The following is a 6,657-nucleotide window of genomic DNA, read 5'->3' on the forward strand; positions in this document are numbered from 1 at the left end:
CCCCTAGTCCTCACCTTTCACCCCACCAGCCGTCACATACAAAAAGTAATCCTCCGTCAGTTTCGCCACCTCCAACGTGACCCCACTACTCGCCACATCTTCCCATCTCCCCCCATATCTGCCTTCCGCAAAGACCGCTCCCTCCATAACTCCCTTGTCAATTCTTCCCTTCCCTCTCGGTCCACCCCCTCCCCGGGCACTTTCCCTTGCAACCGCAAGAGATGCAACACTTGTCCCTTTACCTCCCCCCTCGACTCCGTTCAAGGACCCAAGCAATCGTTCCAGGTGCGACAGAGGTTTACCTGCATCTCTTCCAACCTCATCTATTGCGTCCGCTGCTCTAGATGTCAGCAGATCTATATCGGTGAGACCAAGCGGAGGTTGGGCGATCGTTTCGCCGAACACCTCCGCTCGGTCCGCAATAACCAAGCTGACCTCCCGGTGGCTCAGCACTTCAACTCCCCCTCCCACTCCGTCTCCGACCTCTCTGTCCTGGGTCTCCTCCATGGCCACAGCGAGCAGCACCGGAAATTGGAGGAACAGCACCTCATATTCCGTTTGGGGAGTCTGCACCCCGGGGGCATGAACATCGAATTCTCCCAATTTTGTTAGTCCTTGCTGTCTCCTCCCCTTCCTCAGCCCCCCTGCTGTCTCCTCCCATCCCCCAGCCTTCTGGCTACTCCTCCTTTTCCCTTTCTTGTCCCCACCCACCCCCGCCCCCGATCAGTCTGAAGAAGGGTTTCGGCCCGAAACGTTGCCTATTTCCTTCGCTCCATAGATGCTGCTGCACCCGCTGAGTTTCTCCAGCTTTTTTGTGTAACCTACCTGATCTCCCGGTTGCCAAACACTTTAACTCCCCCTGCCATTCCCACACTGACCGCCTCCACTGTCAGAGTGAGGCCCAGCGTTAATTAGAGGAACATCACCTCATATTTCGCTTGGGCAGCTTACACCACAGCGGTATGAACATTGACTTCTCTAACTTCAAGTAGCCCTTGCTTTCCCTCTCTCCCCATCCTTCCCCCATCTAAGTTGCACCAGCTTCTCGTTCTCACATAGCAATCAGCTTACAATCACCTGTTTCCTTTATCATTGTGGCATTTTTGCATGTCTTTCATTCATTTGTTCTATATTTCTCTACACACCATCTACATCTCTCGATTCCCTCCTCTGATGAAGGGTCTCGACCCGAAACGTCGCCTAATTCCTTCGCTCCATAGATGCTGCTGCACCCGCTGAGTTTCTCCAGCTTTTTTGTGTAAACTTGAATTACTAGTTCCCTTTTGTTATCATTCAGTTCTTGGCCCGTCTCCACGTACGTGACATTTAACCCGTAGCTCATACCCAGAAGGTACACTCTGTTCCCCATCGATGTGTTACTAATGCAGAAAAACCTGTTGAGCACAATTTCCGGGAGGGACCGTGATCTTGCCGATTTGCTCAGCGGGTTGGAATGTCGCGCTTCAATGGGTGGGTGGGTCGGCACGGTGGAGCAGCGGTAGAGTTGATGCCTCACTGCACCAGAGACCCTGGTTCCATCCTGACCACGGGCGCTGCCTGGACAGAGTTTGCACGTTCTCCCCGTGACCTGCGTGGGTTTTCCCCGGGTGCACCGGTTTCCTGCCGCTCACACTACAAACACGTGCGGGTTTGCAGGTTCGAAGCCGGGTCTCTGGCGCTGTGAGGCGGCATCTCCGCCGCTGCTCCACCGTGAGAGGTTGATGTATCTCTGCCTTATATTTATCCGTCATGTCTGTGTGTGTGTGTGTGTGTGTGTGTGTCTGTGTGTGTGTGTGTGTGTGTGTGTGTGTGTGTGTGTGTGTGTGTGTCTGTGTGTGTGTGTGTGTGTGTGTGTGTGTGTGTCTGTGTGTGTGTGTGTGTGTGTGTGTGTGTGTGTGTGTGTGTGTGTGTGTGTGTGTGTGTCTGTGTGTGTGTGTGTGTGTGTGTGTGTGTGTGTGTGTGTGTGTGTGTGTGTGTGTGTGTGTGTGTGTGTGTGTGTGTGTGTGTGTGTGTGTGTGTGTGTGTGTGTGTGTGTGTGTGTGTGTGTGTGTGTGTGTGTGTGTGTGTGTGTGTGTGTGTGTGTGTGTGTGGGTGTGTGTGTGTGTGTGTGTGTGTGTGGGTGGGTGTGTGTGTGTGTGTGTTGTGTGTGTGTGTGTGTGTGTGTGTGTGTGTGTGTGTGTGTGTGTGTGTGTGTGTGTGTGTGTGTGTGTGTGTGTGTGTGTGTGTGTGTGTGTGTGTGTGTGGGTGTGTCTGTCTGTGGTTTGTCCCAGTCTGTCAGGGCACGCAGTTGGGAGCCGGGATCGGGTGACCGGGCGGTGATAATGATGAGAATCTGCAGCCATTTGAACCGCAGCCAAACTAGCGCCGCCCGCTCATCTCCTTGAAGGAGGCGCCGCCCGCTCAGCGAGTGGGCAAACGTGGAGCCCACCTGTAATATGAGTGGGAGCATTTTGTCAATCAGACTTGGTCGACAGTTGGGGTGGGGGATCTGGGAGAGAGAGAGAGGGAGCTGGCGATGCCGCACAGATGGAACAGTTTAATAACGACACATTAAAATCTGCCCTTCGGCCACTCGGCAAGCTGGGCTGATCTAATCTGACGACCCTCTCGCTAGCTCGCTGCGTGCCCGATCCTAACGTAGAACCTCCACAAAACCTTTGTGCTTCGGGTAACACCTGCACCAAGAGCCTCTGCTAACAAGGGCTGGTGAACCGTGCTGGTATACGTGCACTGGGCGAGATGGCTGGGGAAACGCACCACACCCATCACAAACTTGGAACAGCACAGACCCTCCACTCAATCTATCCAATACTAAAGGGCAGGCATTTCACAGTTAAATGTCTTATATCAGACTGGCGGCTCCTTCACAGGGACAACCCTGGACTCAGTTTTCCTCAGAGATGAATCTTTGCCTTAACGGTACATCCACGCCACCTGTAGGTGAAGCAACAGCCCACATCACACTGATACAGTCGCTGTATCAAATGTTTCAAACACAAGTAATATTTTCTTATTCCAGTAGCAAACACATTAAGGATTAAATGAAAATAATAAATTCTTTAACTTGATGAATATCTCACAATTGCAGATGAATGAACTGAACTAGAACTGAAACTGTGTGAGTAGTGTGTGAACAGCAGAACAAGAAGGAGACTGAAGAAGGGTCTCGACCCCAAACGTCACCTATTCCTTCGCTCCATAAATGCTGCCTCACCCGCTGAGTTTCTCCAGCATTTTTGTCTGCCTTCGATTTCTCCAGCATCTGCAGTTGTTTCTTAAGCAGAACAAGGACAGGAAACGGGGGTTCTCCTCCTCCACCATAAATGAGGCTCGCACCAGGGTCTCTTCCATACCCCGCAACACTGCTCTCTCTCCCCATCCCCCCACTCGCAACAAGGGCAGAGTCCCCCTAGTCCTCACCTTTCACCCCACCAGCCGTCACATACAAAAGGTAATCCTCCGTCAGTTTCGCCACCTCCATCGTGACCCCACCACTCGCCACATCTTCCCATCTCCCCCCATATCTGCCTTCCGCAAAGACCGCTCCCTCCATAACTCCCTTGTCAATTCTTCCCTTCCCTCTCGTACCACCCCCTCCCCGGGCACTTTCCCTTGCAACCGCAAGAGATGCAACACTTGTCCCTTTATCTCCCCCCTCGACTCCGTTCAAGGACCCAAGCAATCGTTCCAGGTGCGACAGAGGTTTATCTGCATCTCCTCCAACCTCATCTATTGCATCCGCTGCTCTAGATGTCAGCAGATCTATATCGGTGAGACCAATCGGAGGTTGGGCGATCGTTTCGCCGAACACCTCCGCTCGGTCCGCAATAACAAGCTGACCTCCCGGTGGCTCGGCACTTCAACTCCCCCTCCCCCTCCGTCTCTGACCACTCTGTCCTGGGTCTCCTCCAAGGCCACAGCGAGCAGCACCGGAAATTGGAGGAACAGCACCTCATATTCCGTTTGGGGAGTCTGCATCCTGGGGGCATGAACATTGAATTCTCCCAATTTTGTTAGTCCTTGCTGTCTCCTCCCCTTCCTCAGTCCCCCCTGCTGTCTCCTCCCATCCCCCAGCCTTCGGGCTCCTCCTCCTTTTTCCTTTCTTGTCCCCGCCCACCCCCGCCCCCGATCAGTCTGAAGAAGGGTTTCGGCCCGAAACGTTGCCTATTTCCTTCGCTCCATAGATGCTGCTGCACCCACTGAGTTTCTCCAGCTTTTTTGTGTTCCTTCGATTCTCCAGCATCTGCAGTTCCTTCTTAAACAAAGGACAGAAAGCTGTTGAGTTGACAGAATTCTAGTTTACTTCATTGGTGGAATAGTTCACAATTTATACACAGTTTATACCAAAGATCTTCTAGGGAGGTTTCACGGCAGTCGGGTCACGACCCATGACCCGTGTTGTTACTACGCTACTCCAAATGGAGTACACGCGATGAATTGCAGGTAGGCACTTACCATTGTTCCCAGCGTAGCGGGCCCGTTAAAACCCGCTGGAATTGTCAATTTTTGCGCTGTAAATAATTATGGAAATCGGGATAAGCGTGAGAGACATTTAACCTACTTCAGAATTCCAAAAGTGAGGAGAAATGACGGTAGATAGAAGCAAGAGCTGACAAGACAACAACAGCCAGAGTGCTTGGCGAACATTGGCCGTTTGCTCACTGCATTTCATCAACTAAGGCATTATTTGTGTTTTTTCTTGATTCCTTTGGCATCTAAAAATTTTCAGAAGTGATAAATCTGGCTGTAATTTTTTTAGATCGCCCATGGTTCTCGTGGGTTTTTACATACAAAAAGAAAACGCATCTGAATAAATATTTACAGCCAGATTTATCAATTCTGAGACTTTTTAGATACCAAAGGAATCAAGAAAAAACACAAATAATGCCTTACTGTTGATGAAATGCAGGGATCAAACGCGATAATTCCCAATATTTCCAATTCCGATATCTGCACGGCCAATGTTCGCCAAGCACTTTAGCTGTTGTTGCCCCTTCAGCTCTGCTTCTCTTTACCTTCATTTCACTTCACGTTTGGAATTGTAAAGTTGGGTACATGTCTCTCACACTTACCCCGACTTCCACAATTTTTTACAGCGCAAAAATTCAACATTTTTGCGGTTTTTAACAGGTAGGAAAGTACGCGCTTCTAGCATTAATAACATATACCGGAAGTTACGGGTGTCCTCCAGATGGATTGGGCGGCTCCGTGCGTCAAGCCCTATGACCCAGTGACCTTACGTGCAACCGCCCTATATCACATTCATGTAAGTGTTTTTTTCCCAGCACAATCTAGTCAGTTGTATGCTCATGGAATAAAACCATCCTTAAGTTATACATCTTTTGTAAATCTTGCTCAAAACAAATTTAATTTGGTGCAATTCTTCAATTTGATAACCCCACCATTACAGGCAGATCTCATTCCACTCTGTGGCTATTGAGAAGACCAGACCGCTTTCTATTTGTGGAGAAACAACTCCATAGAAAATAGAAAATAAGCACAAAAACATTAAGTAACATTCCAGGGCTAGAGCAACTGGAATCTTCATATTGCTATTATTTTCCCAAATACTGCAGTTGTGAACAGTGTGATTACATTAGTGTGATTAGATGAATGAATTTCAGAGTGCAAGTGAAGTACAAAATCAACTCAAACACAGCTTATGAGCCATTTAAAAATAAATGATTTAAAAAACATTAAAAAAAGAAATTACTAGTCAAAATTTATAAACATTTTATTCTTTAACAAGAATTAACAGAATTATGAACTGACAGAATTATGAATCTAACCCTATATCACACACACAAAAACTGGTCACCCGCAACGTTATTACACTGCCAGTCGGGTCGGGTAGGTTCCGGTTACTACAAAATCAACACAACCACAGCTTATGAGTAGGTATGTTACAATTCTGCCACTGGCCGTGTGCTCGATTTTGGCGCGTTTGAGGGGGGGGGGGGGGGGGGGGGGGGGGGGGTACCCTTGTCCTGGATTATATTTGGTTGGAGTGCAAGATTGAATCGTTCCGACATAGAAAATAGGTGCAGGAGTAGGCCATTCGGCCCTTCGAGCCTGCACCGCCATTCAATATGATCATGGCTGATCATCCAACTCAGTATCCCGTATCTGCCTTCTCTCCATACCCTCTGATCCCTTTAGCCACAAGGGCCACACCTAACTCCCTCTTAAATATAGCCAATGAACTGGCCTCGACTACCCTCTGCGGCAGAAAGTTCCAGAGATTCACCACTCTCTGTGTGAACATTTTTTTCCCATCTTGGTCTTAAAGGATTTCCCCCTTATCCTTAAGCTGTGAACCCTTGTCCTAGACTGCCCCAACATCGGGAACAAACTTCCTGCATCTAGCCTGTCCAACCCCTTAAAAAGTTTGCAAGTTTCCATAAGACCCCCCAAGTCAATTGATATTTTTAAGGCATAGAAAGATTCCTGATTAGTATGGGTGTCAGAGGTTATGGGGAGAAGGCAGGAGAATGGGGATAGGAGGGAGAGATAGATCAGCCAATATTGAATGGTGGAGTAGACTTGATGGGCCAAATGGCCTTATTCTGCTCCTATCTCTTATGACCTTCTGACACGAGTTCTATGTTATCTCACTTTCACATCCAGTTGGGTAATTGACAACAGTCAATAGACAAT

The sequence above is a fragment of the Leucoraja erinacea genome, unplaced genomic scaffold (genome assembly GCF_028641065.1).
Source record: "Leucoraja erinacea ecotype New England unplaced genomic scaffold, Leri_hhj_1 Leri_1114S, whole genome shotgun sequence".
Lineage (NCBI taxonomy): Eukaryota > Metazoa > Chordata > Chondrichthyes > Rajiformes > Rajidae > Leucoraja > Leucoraja erinaceus.